Source organism: Bicyclus anynana, chromosome 2 (genome assembly GCF_947172395.1).
Source record: "Bicyclus anynana chromosome 2, ilBicAnyn1.1, whole genome shotgun sequence".
Lineage (NCBI taxonomy): Eukaryota > Metazoa > Arthropoda > Insecta > Lepidoptera > Nymphalidae > Bicyclus > Bicyclus anynana.
This window is the reverse complement of record NC_069084.1, coordinates 4,917,302-4,936,643: the sequence shown is the minus strand read 5'-3', so window position 1 is coordinate 4,936,643 and position 19,342 is coordinate 4,917,302. Positions and strand designations below refer to the sequence as shown.

Below are 19,342 nucleotides of genomic sequence, written 5' to 3'. Positions count from 1 at the left end.
TATATTATTGTAAACTAGCGTATCTCGCGCATTGTCTGTTTGTTTTTAAATCAGTGGATTATTCCGGGAAAAAGTAGCCTATGTTCTGGTCCAAGGTTCATTTTATCTCTATACCAAATTTAATTCAAATCGGTTTAGTAGATTAGCCGTGAAAAGGTAATATTCTGACATACAGACTTACTTTGGCATTTATAACATTAGTGTAGATGTAAATAAATAAATGAAAACATTCAATTCAATATTTTTTACGGTCGATGTTAATTTACACCAATAATGATTAAATTAATTAATTCGTTTCTATCAACTTATTTCAATTTTAAATGTTGTTTATTATAATGAGAGTAAAATAAAATTTTATCTATTTTTTAATTGGAATAATTATTGTGTTGGTACACAAGTTAGGTCTATTATCTTTATTCTATTATAATACTAGTAAGTTGTCGAGATTATTACTTAGGTACCTACTCTATGTAACAGCAATTTCTTTTATAATATGTAGGTACAATACATGAACTACCAAAACAAATTTACCAAAATATATTAGTGCGTAATTACTAGAAGAAGCTTTTCTTGTTGATTTTTGATATTTAAAGGATTAATTTGAAATGTTGATTATATGTTTTTATTTCTATAACATTATGCAAATATTATGATTCCGTGTTAAATAAGTTATTTATTTTTCATGTAAAAACTTTCTATTTTAAATAATTTTAAACACAATTTAGGTACTCTTTAAAAAATTATAAGTAAAATATAGAAGTAAATAGAATATAAAGATTTTAAAGTAACAATCCAATAAACCAAGACCAATAAACGATAATAATACCTAATGATTATATTATACCTATTGATTTTATACCTTATTATCTTAGTTTATTAATATTATCTTTGGCATGATAACGTCGCTCGCGTTGATGTCTTTTCTTTTGAAAGATGTTCGTGGTAGATGTAGATGAAATCGTGAATTTAAAATCTGGAAATATCTAACGGAAATGCCTACTGTACTATTGAGAAATATGTGGAGAATAGAGATACATACCTACAGGTAAAAGATATAAATTAAAATTTGCTTAAAAATATAAAACATTAAACATTAAGCTTTTACTTACCACGCTTTGTTGGTAGGTAAGGTGAGATTCTTCTTTACAGACGATACTTATTTTATCCGTTTATTTATATTTACATTATACAAAATATACAACTAATAAGAATATTCATTCATTTTTCATTTACAATGTAATAATAAAGTCCAGAATAACAAAGTCCGTTAAAAACTAAATTAAAATGTAAAAACTGATTTTGCACGAGTCCAGTCACAGAGAGTTATTAAAAAAAATTAATTCACTGACACATAAAATATTTGAATTTGGAACGTTCGATGCGGGCCGTTGAGAGCGTCCCTTCACACGTAAGCTCGTCACGATGTACGGAGCACTTGTAACGGTGGGACCGTGTCCGGAGCCCCGCCTACCACGAAACGGAACGGAGGGGAACGATACACCTCTTAGCTTCTTCACACTTGCCGTACCTACTAGCTTAACCAGCGGATATGGCCTCCCCCTCTCCTATCATTGCTTAACAATTCAGTGTCGCGCGGGGAGAATTTAACACGTATCATGGGTCAAACATGCTTGGTTGTCATTTATAAGCTCATTGATCAACCCCGTCAAACGAATTTCAATCTTATATCTTTGTGATAAAGCTTGGCTCGATGTTAAATTAACGTTGGTTTTCGGCGCATCTGGGCGGGAAGATAAACGTTTGTAAAATTTAATACCAGTAGGTATAAGTAGATATAAACGGTTTCTATTAGGAGGGTGCTATTTATGATCTTAGAGGATTTAGCGCGTTGAAGCTTTAGTCAATATAGTTTGTATACATGGCATATATACTCGGACTTAGATATTTGATTTAACTTAACAAAAATCTACATTTCAGTTTGTAAAATAAAAATAAAAATGTTGTTTTTTAAAAATACGTCGATCACAATTATTATCTCGGGTCTCCTCTCAGAATGAGAGGAGTTAGGCCAATAGTCCACCACGCTGGCCCAATGCAGATTGGCAGACTTTCCACACGCAGAGAATTAAGGAAATTCTCTGGTATCCAAGTTTCCTCACGATGTTTTTCCTTCACTTTTTGAGACACGTGATATTTAATTTCTTGAATTTGTGGTACAGACATGAAACTTCTTATTAGAGCAGGAAAATAAAAGCCTGTTTTGAAAAGCTTTCAAGATTTACGACTTCATACATCGTTTTTTTAAACAATTAATTTGTGCTGTGCATATGTAGGTAATTAATATAGAAGTCTAAGGTAAATAATGGCTTTCTTGAATTTGAACATAAGTTTCGAGCACAATTCTTGCGTTAACTTTTGTGATTTTAATTGGTTTTAATGTTATTCTATTTTAATATGTTTTTATATATACCTATTGTTTTTAATATAGAGGTAATAGCTGTAACGAAGTGTGGCTCACGTCATGGGAGGCTACGCTGTCTGTCGGTTTATTGTGCGTTGGTGAAAGTCACAGACGAACAGAGAATCTCGTTGCAGTTTAAGATAACTTGCCTTGCCTTGTTTTTTTTTTCTTGGGGGAAAACTTCTTTCTTAAATACCAGACTAATTGGGAGAGAAATCGGGTTCTGTGGGACTCATCCGAAAATCCCCTCGGTGGTCACAGTGATGGCATCGGGGCATCGTTTCGCGACCGATGACCTACTTGTATCTGCGTCAATCGGAAACTGACGCTGCTGCTCGTTCTTGCTATACCTCATAATATCATCATCATCATATCAGCCGATGGACGTCCACTGCAGGACATAGGCTTTTTGTAGGGACTTCCAAACATCACGATACTGAGCCTCCTGCATCCAGCGAATCCCTGCGACTCGCTTGATGTCGTCAGTCCACCTGGTGGGGGGTCGGCCAACACTGCGCTTACTAGTGCGGGGTCGCCATTCCAGCACTTTGGGACCATCGGCTCTTCGAACTATGTGCCCCGCCCATTGCCACTTCAAGCTATACCTACCTATAACCTTCGAATTTTGACAAAACTTAAATATAACTTGCCTTGCTTACAAAGGCTTTTTTATTGATTAGGCGAACGATCAAAGGGCCTCTGATGTTAAGTGATCCCAGGGGCACCGCTAACACGTTGCTAACTTTTGTGGTTATTTGGTATTATACACTTAAATATTTTCATATTAAATATTTTAGTTGTAAGTTCATAAAATTCAAATAATTCAGTTAATGATTCATCATCACACTATTTATTATATTAGTGTATATCTCTTATTTATAAGTGTTATGCACTAGCTGAGTATCGCGTAAAATAATTGCGTAGCTAGAGCGTTATACAACATTACAGTTTTCAAAAAAAAAAAAGTTGAGCACGAGTCTCCTCTCAAAATGATAGTCCTTAGGCTAATAGTCCACCACGCTGGCCCAATGCGGATCGACAGACTTGATATACATAGACGTAGACAATGAAGAATTTTCTCGGGTATGCAGGTTTCTTCACGATGTTTTTCCTTCACCGTTTGAGTAACGTAATATTTAATTTCCTAAAATGCACATAACTGAAAAGTTGGAGGTGCATGCCCCAGACCGGATTCGAACCTACTCCCTCCCCTATAGCTTTGACTTATAAAACGGAGGTCCTGGGTTTGATCCCCGGCTGGGCAGATTGAGATTTTCTTAATTGGTCCAGGTCTGGCTGGTGGGAAGCTTCGGCCGTGGCTAGTTACCACCCTACCGACATAGACGTACCTCCAAACGATTTAGCGTTCCGGTATGATGTCGCGTAGAAACCGAATGGAGTGTAGATTTTCATCCTCCTTCTAACAAGTTAGCCCGTTTCTATCTTAGACTGCATCATCACTTACCATCAGGCGATATTGTAGTCAAGGGCTAACTTGTAAAGAATAAAAAAAAAAGTTCCCGCGGGATTGGTGAAAAATTAATTCCACGCGGATAAAGTCGCGGGCGTCCGCTAGTTGTTCAATAAATCTTGCCCGCTGCCGCTTATGACTTGCGCTAGCGGCCGGCGGGCGACAGTCATGGTGTTTAAACAATGGCGATTACGCACCTATTTCTCGGTGTACATGGCTATTTGGTCATTACCTATGTGCTCCGATACTATCTGTACATCCTACTGTAATTAGGCGTAAGTGTTAGGTTCGGTATTTATTAAAAGTAGTTTATTTTGAGGGGAGATGTAACCGCCATTTTTAATTGTAATATATGGAGGATACATTTTTTTATTTAGGTAGAGAACGATGTAAAATATGACTGTAGGTGTATGTAGGTGCTAGGTTACGTGTCAGTAGGTACCGGAAATAAGAATAAATAGTTAGTTAGCGAACATGTCGCACTGGAGCAGCGTGCTCCATATCCCCTGAAGTGGGCCGTTAAAATAGATGCTGCCGGTGATAATGATGATGATGAGTTAGAAAACATGCCTAGAAAATGTCACAGATTAGTGACATTTTCTAGGCATGTGCGTCCCTTCTTAGACATCATCATTACTTTCATCAGGCACGTTTGTATGTACCTACTCAAGCAGAAGCCAATCTATCATTATTAACTCACATTCGGTTCACTGCTGAGCTCGAGCCTCCTCTCAGGATGAGAGGGGTTAAGCCAATAGTCCACGCTGGCCCTATGCGGATTGGCAAACTTCACACTCGTAGAGAATTAAGAAAATTCTCAGGTATGCAAGTTTCCTCACGATGTTTTCTTTCACCGTTTGAGACACGTGATATTTAATTTCTTAAAATGCACACAACTGAAAGTTAGAGGTGTATGTCCCGGACCGGATTCAGACCCACATCCTCCGGAATTGGAGGCACAGGTCATATCCAATGGGCTATCACGGAACCAATCTATACATCTATACTAATATTATATAAATACGAAAGTAAGTCTGTTTGTCTGTTACCTTTTAACGGCTAAACGGCTGAGCCAATCAAGATGAATTTTGGTAAATGGGTAATGGGACTTTGGAGCAAAATATGGGGTTCTTTTTCTCCTAAAATAAAAATAGAAGGGGGTGATAGAGGGGTTGAAAGTTTGTATGGAAAGTCCTTCATGATTAGAGTTACAGTTTATAAAATTTGTTCACAAATCATAAAAAAATACGAAATATAATGTGTGAAATAAGGGTTGCAATTTATAATGATTTCTACGCGGACGATGTCCCGGGCGTCCGCTAGTTTACTATAAAGAACGATGTAACTAACCAGACTCTATGAATGGATTCAACAGACGTTGTACTTTCCTTTAACATGACAAAACTTTTCTTTTTCATGTAAAAGCCACACGATGCCATAGGTACATGAATTTTACACGACTGATATGCATAACAGAGATCTGCATCGCTACGTCGTCAATATTCTTCGGACCGTAATCGGTTTAGTTTCCTTATACGCACTGAAAAGATGTAGAATGCTCTTCCGTTTTCCCCATCAACTACAATATGGGTATCTTCAAGTCAAGAATAAATAGGCATCTTCTAGGCAAACGCGCATCTGCATCATCGCTTACCGCTTGCTTATATAGGTATACTAAATAAAAAATTCTACCGTATGCAGTAATGTGTACCAATCCAGGGATCCACTCTTCAAAATTGAGCAGAGACAAATCGTTCCAGGAAAAGTTAGGTTACAAACACACCTATATATAAGACATAAAAACACAATTATAACAGCAATATAAAGTTGGCACTTTAAACACCCAGCGGTCAGACAAAGAGTGGCTCTAAAAAGGATGATATAAATGTCGCAACGCTATCTGCGCTACAATCAGCGTTTGCACCCGAGCGGGCACCCTCGAATTATGGGGGAATTACTGGACGCGGTCGCGGCCACGCACGCTACGGACATAGGCAAATAATGACTACTAAAAATTAAAAAAAAAAACAAGTAAAATTCTTTTTTTTTTTTATTCTTCACAAGTTAGTCCTTGACTAAAATCTCACCTGATGGTAGGTAAGTGATGATGCAGTATAAGATGAAAGCGAGCTAACTTGTTAAGAGGAGGATGAAAATCCACAACCCTTTTCGGTTTCTACACGACATCGTACCGGAACGCTAAATCGCTTGGCAGTACGTCTTTGTCGGTAGGGTGGTCAAGCCACGGCCGAAGCCTCCCACCAGCCCTGACCAGACCAGGATCAATTAAGAAAAAAAGAACTCAATCGACCCAGCCGGGGATCAAACCCAGGACCTCTGTTTTGTAAATCCAACGCGCATACCACTGCGCCACGGAAGCCATCGTGTTCTTTTATAACTTTGACCGTGAAATAAACTAATTTTCTCTGCAGAGAAAATTGCATTTTTTTTTATAAATTCACGTATTTAGTGATTTTAAGTCAATTTGCATACCTATAGGTAATTTAAATTAAAATAAAATTAGGTTTAGTTAGCCTTAGCTTATAACTCTCACGGTTTGTACAAAGTTTCACTACTTGTAAAGCCTATCATAGTTTTGAAAGGTTCTCCTTAAGAGCCGGCGATAAACTCAACTTTGCTCCTTTAAAATCATCATTCTTTCAATGTTTAATATTGTCTTACGCCTCGCATGTTATCTGGCGTCTATTGTTCTTCTTCTAGTAGATTTTATCACGACCGTTTTTTAGTTATTTTGTTTTGAACATTAGGATGGATTATGGATGATTGGTAGATAGTCTAATAATAATAGTAGAGACAAAAACTTTAAAAATATTAGAAAAAAATATTGTTTTTGCCAAGGCAGAAGGAAGATAATCTTAAAAAAATAAAATAAATTACAATACTTAAACTTACGTACCTACTTAATTATTAGTTATGTATAACTTTACCTCTGATGTTTGTGAGTCACTAAAACATTACGTATTCTCTGATTAATAACTTAGCTAACAACTTAACAAAATCAAAATGAGATCGATTCTAAAACACACATTTGGTACTATGGCGCTAGTTTTCGTGGTCGAACCAATTGTACACGTAAAATTTGAAAAAAAAAGTCACACGCATCTGCCTTCCGTCTCGACGCACGTAGCAATTACACAAGGAAATAACAAAAATATAGCCATTTTTAACAACTTTCTTTTGCCAGACCACTTGTCAGAATTAACGTCCAAAAAATTACCCCAAATGAGTTATTGTTTTAAAACGTCTCTTTTCATAACGTAATAACTTTAAAACATGGCAGCTAATATGAGAGATGATGTAGGGCCTGTAAAACATTATATTTTACGTGTAATATAATACCTAACATCCTGCTTATAGCACGAGCTACGAAGCTTTAAGTAGTTCATTATTTTTAGCCTATTTTAACGGCCCATTACAAGGCCAGGCCTCTCTACTTAGAGGCGTAGTTTGGACCCTCCAGGCTGCTCAAATGCGGGTTGGCTTGCTTTAAGTAGAGACCTACTTAAAGCCCGCCAATTATAGTATAGTAGAGATTATTTTTACCCAAATCTCACCAAGCACATTATGAATCGTCTATGACGCGTAACATGAGTTTGCAATTGCAAAATTTACTGAAATTTGCATCCATTCACAGGCACAAATTGTGTAAATATATTTAATTTTGGATGCCGGGTAAAAATAATTTACAATAAATACCCTTTATCTAGAATATAATATAATATAGGATAGGATATAATAAACAATAAATAAAATAACAATTAGTAATTAAGTACCACTGGTATTTGCTATGAATTGCCTATAACAATGACAAGATAATAAAACCGTTCTTGTTAAAACAGCCTTATTGTAACAAAGAATCAATTGTTTAATCTATTTATAGCTAGCGACAAATCGATCGAATAATAATGTACTTATTACAAATGTAACTTTACACCCTAGTAATAAATCAAAGACTAGGTAGTGAATAAGCAATTTTATTATTATATCTGATTGCGCAAAATTATATTTTCACTAATAATATTTTGACATTACTAAGTATGATACGATTTCAATTTAGCTTTTTTGGATTAAAGGTCATTTATGTGCAAGTGTTTTTAGATATGGTTGATGAAAATCGGTTGAGCCGTTTATAAGTTCTGGGGGATGAAAGTGGGGAAGAAAAACCGAATGTCTGCAAATATACTCGAATGGGGTCTTAAATGAAAGCGCACTATAAGAGAATATTGATGACTTGATCGAGACAGTTCTTTTTCGAGACCCAATTTTTCCACCACCAAATTTTAAACTTTGTTTAAAATTTGGTGGTGGAAAAATTGGGTGGAAATTCGATAACAAACAATTCTCTTTGATCCGGCTCACATATGATATGATGATGATAGAAAGAATATCTGGCGTAAAAGTCTTTATTTTAGATAATTTTACGATCTTCGGGGGTTATTCACAATTTTCAATTTTATGTCATTATTATAAGCAGTGAAAACGGTCTTATTATCATGTCTCTACTAGTAGGTCACGGGGAAGACGAAAGAGTCGAGACAGATAGGTGCAAAAGGGACGGATATACATTTGTGAGTGTCAGCTGGCCAAGGGGCGTGCACAAATAGATAACTTCCTGACGGTTTCAATTCGCATCCCATTAGCTTTTTTTTTCATTTTATTTCTGTTCATTGAAAAAGTTTTCTTAATTGGCGCCCGGTGGCAGGATTCTTGCTTGCATTATTTAGTTATTGAGTTATTATATTCCACTTATTGTGCGCTTATGAGACGGAATCGGTCTGCATGGTTCTTTTTTCAGTTTGCGAGTATGTCTAGTATTTATCTGTCTACGTACTTTTATGAGAGGCTTGGGCTTGAAGAAGTGACTCTTAATGGAACAGTGGCTACCGTATTTGCAGTACAAAAGTAAATTACTAGCTATAAAAAATTATATTAAGTATCACAACGTAATTAACAGCATAGCAGATAGTAATTAATTATCGTTAAGTATTTACGCTTGGTATATAATTTATGTCCATTAATATCTTATGTATTTACTTACGTACCTACCTAGGTACATATTGTTTGAAGAGAGTAATGTACGAAAATAATATTTACTCATGTAGGTAGGTACTTGGAAATATTTACTTACTGATGTACAATTCATTATTAATAAGCTATTCCTTATAAAACATTGTCTTTTTATGAGTAGATATATCTATATATTTACGCAGTAAAGTAAAAATGAAGGACAGGGTTACCCACCTTCTTAGTTTTGTTTTTATCATTAGATATGCATAGCAAACAAAGCCGGAATCAAAGTCCTGGATTCGTATTTGCTCACTGGGCTACCTATTTTCATACATCTACAGTACGGCTCATATTTAAGATAAATATTCTTATAAAAAAAATACAATATTTGTAAATTCGTTGAAAAAAAAATCATTTTAAATAGATCTCAAGAAACCTTCTCGGTAATGGGTATACAAATAGGTATAACCTAAGTATACGAAGTGAACGATAGCAAGTGTTTTTAAACGAACGATAGCACTTTGCCGTGGAGACCCTAGGGCCATGGAGTCGCGGTGATAAAAAAATTTAACAGACCTCGGCTAGTTGCCTCGACTGGTGACAGAAGAATTGGATAATTTTTTCGCAAAGGATAAGCCTGGCTGTCCAGCGCGGAAATGCAGCCAGTATTCTTACCACCATTCCAAGTAGGCATGATTTGTATAGCTATTAGGATAGGTTAGCTTAAGTTCCTTATTGTATTCTTAGTAATGAGTTAGCTTAAGTTCCTTAATGTATTATTACTCAATAATAAAAAAAAAAACGATAACACAAAAACATTTGTCATCCGTTATGATATTTTTTTCTCCTAGACGCATTTTTGGTCGTGTAAAAAAAACTATATGAACAGTAGTGTGGGGACACCTTTCCGTACCGGTGCGTCTAATTGATTATAAATTACATGTGCAGTCATAACCGGGACAACATCACTAGTTATTATACTACTCTCTGAGACGAATAGACGTAACGACAGTTTTTATGCGACTGTTAGCGATGGAGGCGTTAGGTAGGCTCGTACATATTATGAATGTGTCTGTAGGTGTGTAATGTCTGATTAACGGCTTTTCACTATAAGTGTGTATGTTAATGATGAATGATGAAGTATAGAGAAAGTCATCCAAGATTTGACCCACACATATTAAGCCATACAAAGTAATGAAAAAAATCTAAAAGCCAGCGACACAACCGCAGAACTTAGCTTCAGGCGATCTTGTTTTATAAAATACATTAAAAAAAATATCTTTTACAATCAAGTACCTTAATGCTCACGATTTACAAAAACGATATCGTAAAGACTCCACCCAAATCATATCTTTTAATAACTCGTAATTTGAACCCGGCAGCTAATTGTTGACGCCCGTGTCTCGGAGCTTTGTAACTGCCGAGTGCAGCTGGTGGCACGAGCACCAAACATCAAAACGTGTGTCGATATCATGTTGTGATTAGCTTTTCTGACATGAAAACATCGTCGCAAAATCTTGCGATTGAGGCGCTGTTCCATTAAGGGTGGCCGATCACTGACAATTTTTAGTTGGGCGACTTTTTAATTGTGCGTGATTTAGTTGGACAGTTGGCGGGCTGTCATACATCGCTATACCTGTTCTATAATCGGCCGACTAAGTCGGCCAACTAAAAGTTGTAAGTGAGGTGAGCGGGGCCACTAGCATTTTTACGACTGCAGTCGACGACGTCTCGGCGGCAGCCAACGGAAGTTGTCGCAGGGTAACATCAGCGAGTGGAGCACGATAAAACAAATCAATTCAAGAATCAAACTTGCTTTTATTGAATTAAATTTACAACATTATGGGTTTTGGGTTATCACCACATGGCTGGCAAGAACAAAGAGAGAGAGCCAGAGAAAACACATATGACAATAGAATGACAGATGAGTGTTTCCATAATAGATTATAAAAGTGATGTAGACGCATAGACAATATTTCCAACACTCCTCCTTATGCTCTACATCAGATACTTTTACAAACAAAACAAGTATCATATTTAATACATGCCTTTATATACTAATATAAAAGAAAATACATGTATTAATTCTAGTAAATATGCAAACACATAGGTACTACAAACTATGACAGCAGATGAACTGTGAAACCCATAATATTAACATAAACTGACACTATTTGATTTCTTTGAGATTTATCTCTCTCACACAATTATAATGTTTATTACTACACAAAGGCTTAGTTAACACATCCGCTAACATTTTTTCTGTTGGTAAGTACTTTACATTTATCATACCTTTTTGTACAAGATCTTTTACAAAATGATAGCGCAAATCTATGTGTTTTGTTCTTTTATGTGAGTATTCCTTTACTAGCAGCAATTTCTGAGCACTTTGGTTATCATTGTATACTGTAACACTTAAATTTTTGTCATAAATTTCTGTTAAGAAGTTCTGAACAAAACATATGTCTTTACATACATCACTAATTGCCAAATACTCAGCCTCCGTACTAGACAAGGCAATGCAACGCTGTTTTCTAGATTCCCAGTTGACAACGTTGCCACCCAATTTAATAACAAAACCTGTGTAGGATTTACGATCAGACAGATCATTAGCCCAATCTGCATCAGTAAAGGCATCTACACTTAAATTATTTACTTTAGAATAACAAAGTCCATAATTTATAGTTCCTGCCAAATACCTTAGAACACGTTTAGCAGCACACCAATGATCTATATCAAAACATGTAATGTATTGACTAAGTTGACTGCAAGCATATGATATATCAGGTCGAGTACAGACAGATAAATACATTAAAGATCCTAATAATTGTCTATACCTATAAACATCATCTTCTAGACTTTGTTTATTTGATTTATCAAGTTTAGTATTTACAGCTAGTGGTGTAAGTACTGTCTTACACTCACTCATATTATACTTAGCCAGCAAACGTTTTACATATTCTGACTGATCTATAAAAAGAGTGTCTTTTTGTTTTGTAATATTCATGCCTAAACAATTCTTAAGCTCTCCTAAATGTCGAATTTCAAAATGCTTTTGTAATAATCCCAAAACACTATCTATACTATTATTATGGAATACATATAGATCATCAACATATAAAGCTATAATTACATATTTATGTTTAGACTTATTTATATAAATACAGGGTTCACACTTGCTTTGCACATACCCATTGCTACACAAAACATTATGTATTTTTGAATTCCACATACGGCTTGCTTGTTTTAAACCATATAGGCTCTTTTTTAATAAACATATTTTATTGCTAGTACTGTCAGATTTAAAACCAGTTGGTTGCTCCATATATATAATTTCATTCAACTCACCATTTAAGAAGGCTGTGGTGACATCTATATGGTCCATATTTAAATTCAACTGATTTGAAATACTGAACAAAATACGCAAAGTAGAATGCCTAACAACAGGTGAAAAAGTGTCAGCATAATCTATCCCTTTTTTTTTTCTATCCACAGGCAACTAATCTAGCTTTAAATTTTATAAAGTTACCCGTTGAGTCATATTTTCTCTTAAAAACCCATTTATTTTTAATAATGTTTACATTGCTTGGACGATCAACCAGCTCCCAAACTTTATTTTTAATCATAGAGTCATACTCACTCCTCATAGCTGTAAGCCATTCATCCTTTTGAGGAGAATTTATTGCCTCTTGGTAAGTGGGGGGATCATCCAGTATGCTTACATCAGCCAATAGTGTGGAAAGATCATAATCATTAAATCTTAGTGGCACCTTACCTCGGGTGCTCCGGACTGGCCTAGAGGTAAGAGAATCTAAATTATTTGATATCTCTCCTCCTTGAGATGTAGAGGGTGACAGCGTAGTTGTAGGGCTAGAAAGCACCTCACTATCATCATCAATATCCTCTGCAGAATCTTCACTGGCAGTACGGTAAGTGTCCGACAAAGGTGACAGCACTGGTTGGCTTAAAGTCACATCTGTAACCACATTATTATCTATAATATGCTGGTTATTACTAATAGTAGAATTATTATTATCATTAATTACATTATCATTACAACTAGTATCACAGATAATATCACTATTAGTAGAATTATTTTGATCAATTAATGAATTATTATCATTTATAAAATTGTCAAATAAAATAAAATTGGCTCTTCTAGCCTCAGCCTGCGGTAACTTCTTACCATAAAATTCATTCTCATGAAAAGCTACAGTTCTAGAATGAATAACCTTACTGGGATTAAGAGGGTCTGCAAGACGATAACCCTTGTATGTTTCACCATATCCTACAAATATAAATTCCTTTGCTTTAGCATCTAATTTGCGTCGTTTGACACCAGGTATTAGAGAATAAGCTACACATCCAAAAACGCGCAGGTGACTAAGGTCAATATCAGACCCTGTCCATTCACACTCAGGAATTCTATGTGATAGGGAAGCAGTGGGAGACCTGTTTTTTAAATAAATAGCTGTCATTACAGCTTCACCCCAAAAACGTTCACATAGACCTGATTCCTGTAACATGGACCTAGCTTTCTCAAAAATTGTACGGTTAACACGCTCAGCTAGCCCATTTTGTTGAGGACAATAAGGCACTGAGGTTTGGTGAACAATTGCTTCCTGCTTGTCACATAGTCTTATTACAGAATTCAGTACCTCCATCAGATCAAAACACTAATATGCAAACCAGTCTGATTTTCAACACATTTTTTTAAAATGAATAAAATGGGAACTTACCTCTGATTTATTCTTCATAAGGTAACCAAAGGTTTTTCTAGTACAGTCATCAGTGAAGGTAAGCAAGAAACGAGCTCCACCCCAGCTGCTGACTTGGATTGGGCCACATACGTCGCTGTGGATCAGGTCCAATGGAGAAGTAGCACGTTTTGTACTTGACCGGGGATAAGATGACTCATGCATCTTACCGGTAAGACAAGAAACGCAACTATTTGGCTCATTGTTTTGATTCTGAAAAACGACACCTTTACATTGATTTCCACCACCAAGTGTGTACATACCTTTATAACTAAGGTGACCCAAACGCTTGTGCCATAGACTCAAGGGAGCACAAGCTGCAGCATTGGCACTCATGGTTCCCTGCCTAGATTGAAGGGACATAGAATGACCTATTTGGGGTAATGGTCGATCTTGCAACTTATATTTATATAGCCCATTTACTTTAGTTGCTGAAAATATCTGGTTGCCTGTGATCTTACAATTATTATATACAGTACAAGAATTCTTAAGGAAAACAACAACATAACCTTCATTAGTAATTTGACTAACAGACATTAGATTGTTAGAAAGCTTAGGAACAACTAATACATTTTTTAAACTAACAACTGGAGAAAGTATTACATTACCAACAAATTTGCTACATACATTTTGGCCGTTTGCTACAGAGATATTACAACTTCTATCCTTGGCGTCTATCACTAGCTTGTCATCCTTCACCATGTGACAAGACGCACCAGAGTCAATAATAAAGTCATCAGCAGCAGTTGTCGCTGAATATGCAGAAGCAACCATGGTGTGTTCTTCCTTCTCTTTTTGATTCTTTTGGTCGCGCTTCCTCTTGAAGCAGCGCTGAACTGTATGATTGCTTTTCCTGCAATATGTACAGCTGACATTAAGGCCTTTTTTCTTGTTTGTGATGTAAGCTGTTGAGTTGGTATTGGTACTTCGCCGATGATCTTCTTGCAGTAGACGCATTCTAACCACCTCGCTGGTCAAGCTATTGGCTAAACATGCTGTCTCAAGGCTGGATACAACAACATCATATTCTTGAGGTAGACCTGACAGTAAAATCTCTGCCACTTCTCCATCATCCACAATCTTCCCTATATCAGCAAGTTGTTGTACCAACCGCATGACACCGTCTATATAATCAGACATATTAGGGTATTGACTATATTCAATCCGATGTAGTTGGCGTAATAGAAGGACACGTCGATATAATCCTTTGTCTTCAAAGCAGTCTGCAAGATTTTTCCATGCCTCAGTTGCTGTAGTACAGCCTCGTACATGTTGAAAGAGGGCAGGCTGTAAGCCGAGGCAAATCCTTTATCCTTTCCAATAGCTAACGCTTTGTTACCACGTGCGGCGTCCGTATCCGTGCCTTCAACGCAATTCCATAAGCCTTCCAGAACAAGAAGCATTTTCATAGCGAATTTCCAGTTAGTTTAGTTTGTTAAACCCTCTAATTTTTCAATGAAGTTCAGGTTAGGAGAATTATTTACGCCCATATTTGATTCATTTGAAGTCATTGTCGAATGTCGTGCTGTATTCGTATCGCACTTGTACTTACAGTTTTGGCGATATTTTCTCCTGGGCCAAATAACCTGTCGCAGGGTAACATCAGCGAGTGGAGCACGATAAAACAAATCAATTCAAGAATCAAACTTGCTTTTATTGAATTAAATTTACAACATTATGGGTTTTGGGTTATCACCACATGGCTGGCAAGAACAAAGAGAGAGAGCCAGAGAAAACACATATGACAATAGAATGACAGATGAGTGTTTCCATAATAGATTATAAAAGTGATGTAGACGCATAGACAATATTTCCAACAGAAGTCGTCTTCTGTTGGCGATCGCCCTCGACCGCTGCCAAGAGTCGACTGCAGTCGGCGACGCCATCGCCTACCGCCGACTGCGGTCGTCGGTAGACTTGCCGCTCGTGTAAATGAACCCTAAGAGTGTGTGTCTGCTTAACTGCCTCGTTGATCCAGCTTTTAGGGTCAAGTAAAGTTTTTCTTACTCAAATCAAATTAAATTCAGAGCTTTATGACAGCCGAGTGCAGTTGGTGCTAAACATCAGAACGTGTGTTGATGTTATGTTGTTATTAGCTTTTCTGACTTGGAAACAATGTCGTGAAATCTTGCGATTGAGGCAGTATTCCATCACCACAATTATCACCACTATATTACCATACAGCGTAAAGAAAATTATTTCAAAAATCTTGAAAAAAGCTTAGCTTAGTTTTCACGCTCTTCGTCAGTGGAAAGGCAGCCTTTGTGCACTTTGAGACGTAGGTACCTAATTCACAGGCACGCTCGCAGCTCGCAGCTCGCCGCTCGCCGCATATGCGTCAGCTCCATAGTGTTTTATTTGAGTGCCCATCACGCGCCTGCCACGCGCCACCAAACGTTATCCTTAACAGGATAAGCCGAAAGAAACTTCTTTAAAATTAAGTAATTAAGCTTTTTATCTAATTGAAATTCACTTTGCATTGAATAGGCTCTGAAACTACTGAACCGATTTAGAAAATTCTTACACTGTTTGGAAGCTACACTGTCCCCGGGTGCTAAAGGCTATACTTTATTCCCGTATTCCTAAGGAAACGGGAACTACGCGGGTTAAACCGCGTGACGACTGCTAAGTAGTCTATTTCATTATTTTTTACTAAGGAATTAGGTACTAGACTCACCACAGTTTCACCCACGTAGGTCTCATTCCTGTAGAAACATGGATTAAAAGTAGCCTATGTTACACTCTGATAATGTAGCTTTCTATAGGTAGAAGAACCAGGTTTTTAGCATCGGTTTAGTAGTTTCGGAGCAACGTAACAAACAAACAATAAAATCTTACCTCTTTATAACATTTAGTTTTTTACTCGATCCTGTGTAGAGGTCATATCCACTGGGCTATCACGGCTTACGGATTCAGCTGGGCAAATTTTGACATTATTTATTGTTACTTTGTTAGAGGTTATCCACATTAAATCAACCAATGTTACCTTCCAAGCGATAACAATTTACGAGACAACATTACGTCAAATTACGAAATTGGGCGACGAGCATCAGGAAAATTTTATTGGCAGCAGAATTTATTACGATCACGTAAATGAATTTATGACATGACAAATTACTAAAATCAGTTTGTGCCTATATTTTGTGTCACAAAAATTAACATCAATAATTTGAGGCCTTATCTAATTTATTTTCACCTGCTGTAAAAGTGCAAGTATGCTTAGCCTCAAACAAGAACGTACCTTATTTACCTTATCTTACCCTATCAGCCGATAGACGTTCACTGCTGGACAAAGTCCTCTTGCATGGATCTCCAACGGTCTCGAGCCGCCAGCATCCAGCGGCTCCCTGCAACCCGCTTGATATCCTCGGTCCACCTAGTGGGGGTACCTTACGCACGGAAGTAATTTATAATGTTATTTGCTACGTTGTAATTATCAGCCTTTAATGGAACTATAGGGCTAGACCTCCCTCCTAACAAGATAGGGGATTTGGAGTTTGAGTTTAGACTCTCTGCGCTGCCCCAGTGCTGGTTGTCATAACCTCTTACGTACCGGATTATGTTTAATGTAAGGTTAATTCTCTGCGTGTGTGAAGTCTGCCAATCCGCATTGGCCCAGCGTGGTGGCCTATGTATGGGTCTAATAACCCCTCTTATTCTGAGAGGAGACTCGGTCTAAGCAGTGAGCCGAATATGGGTTGATAATTATGAAGATGATGACGGCAAGTATAAATTAAAATAAATCAATAGGTGGGTTATAATGTTCTGAAGATCTACTCAAATGTTTATCAAACAAAATATGACATATGACATTCTTGTGTTAACTTGACGGCACGGAATGCAAGGCTTGGATGTTAGGTTTCTTTTCGTTACGGAATTTCTTGATTCGGTCGCCACGCTCTAAGCCCGCGATAAAAGCTATGCAATAGCACAGAAAACATTTTTTTTAAGAAATAAGTTTGGGGCCTGTTTTAGAAGAGAATATTTCTGTATGTTACGATTGTAAATGTGCTAATGAATTTTGCGTGTTTGAAATTGAGAAAGTAATTTTATGACAGTAGACGAGATTTTTTTTATTATTCTGTACAAGTTAGCCCTTGACTACAATCTCACCTGATGGTAAGTGATGATGCAGTCTAAGATGGAAGCGGACTAACTTGTTAGGAGGAGGATGAAAATTCACACCCCTTTCGGTTTCTACACGGCAGCGTACCGGAACGCTAAATCGCTTGACGGTACGTCTTTGCCGGTAGGGTGGTAACTAGCCACGGCCGAAGCCTCCCACCAGTCAGACCTGGCCAGCCAGATGTTATAAAAGATGATAATGACAGGCACTAGTGGTTGTTGATATAGTATCATTAGGCGGTATTTACGGACAACTATTGTACACCGTAAGAATATACCGTATCGGCCAACTATACACGGTTACACTACGTTATGCTAGAGTTTCCATTTTTGAGAAGTAAAAACCAGGATTAAGAGAAGTCTGTTAAAATTTATACGAATATTATAAAGCTGAAGAGTTTGTTTGTTTGCTTGAACGGACTAATCTCAGGAACTACTGGCCCGATTTGAAAAAAATCTTTCAATGCTAGATAGCCCATTTAACAAGGAAGGCTATAAGCTATATATTATCCCCTCTCTCTCTACTACTCACTCTTACGGGAACGGAAATTACGCGGAGGAAATCGCGCGGAGTCAGCTAGTAAATTATAATTATGGAATAAAATAAAATACTTACATTTATTTTCGTCTCTTGAGGCACAATATCCCCCTATACCAGAAGGAGGGAGGCCTGGCCCTGTAATGAAATATCATATTCTACGTGATATTAAGCCTAAGAGCTGAATTGCTTCTTGGTGATACAACTTAAGGGTGGACAATACATACAGCCTAAAAACAAATTATTTTACAAGATTAGGCTTCACCCAATTTGGTAGCTTTAAATTGAAGCGATATTGTCTTATGCACGAAGCAGCTTTCTATTATAGCCCAATTGTGGCCCAAATAAATAACATTCACTGTGGTGATTGAAAAATACTCAGGACCCATTCAATACTTAATTTGTTTATTTAGATTCATTATTAATTGTTTCATTAATATACCTACAAGTAACTTTTTAAGTATTTTAGTTTCGTAAAAGTGTTCGAATTTGTCATGTCCCGGGAAACTGTGATGTTTGGCAACACTACGTTACACCGATACTGCGATACTTTAAACTTTAGAAAGAGATTAAATTGTCACCAACAGTTATGCTCTACACGAGAACAGCGTGGCGCATTATTACCGCTTTCACATCCCAGTGTTTCCCATACAATAAATACTACAAACAACGCCAGCAAAAGATCAATATACAGCGTTTGAAATGATTGCCGAAGTATTTACATAAGGTAATTCACAAATAATAAGAAGTAGGTATATTAAATTCAGTAGGTGAACAATTCATTATTAACCCATATTCGGCTCACTGCCGAGCTCGAGCCTCCTCTCCGAGGGGTAAGGCTAATATATGGCCAATGAGGATTGGCAGACATCACACACGCAGAGAATTAAGAAAATTCTCAGAAATGCAGGTTTTTTCACGATGTTCTTCCTTCACCGTTTGAGACACGTGATATTTAATTTCTTAAAATGCACACAACTGAAAAGTTCAAGGTGCATGCC

General features: G+C 36.9%; 1 protein-coding gene across 1 annotated transcript in view; it reads right to left on the bottom strand.

The window, feature by feature from the left end:
* The window catches only part of LOC112045387 (paired box protein Pax-1), a 66,136-nt gene extending 64,692 nt beyond the window's left edge, over positions 1–1,444 (bottom strand). The window contains exon 1 of the mRNA XM_024081547.2: positions 1,110–1,444. The gene's annotated coding sequence lies outside the window, so the exon portion shown is untranslated. The remainder of the gene's footprint in view (positions 1–1,109) is intronic.
* Between the last annotated feature and the right edge of the window lie 17,898 nt (positions 1,445–19,342).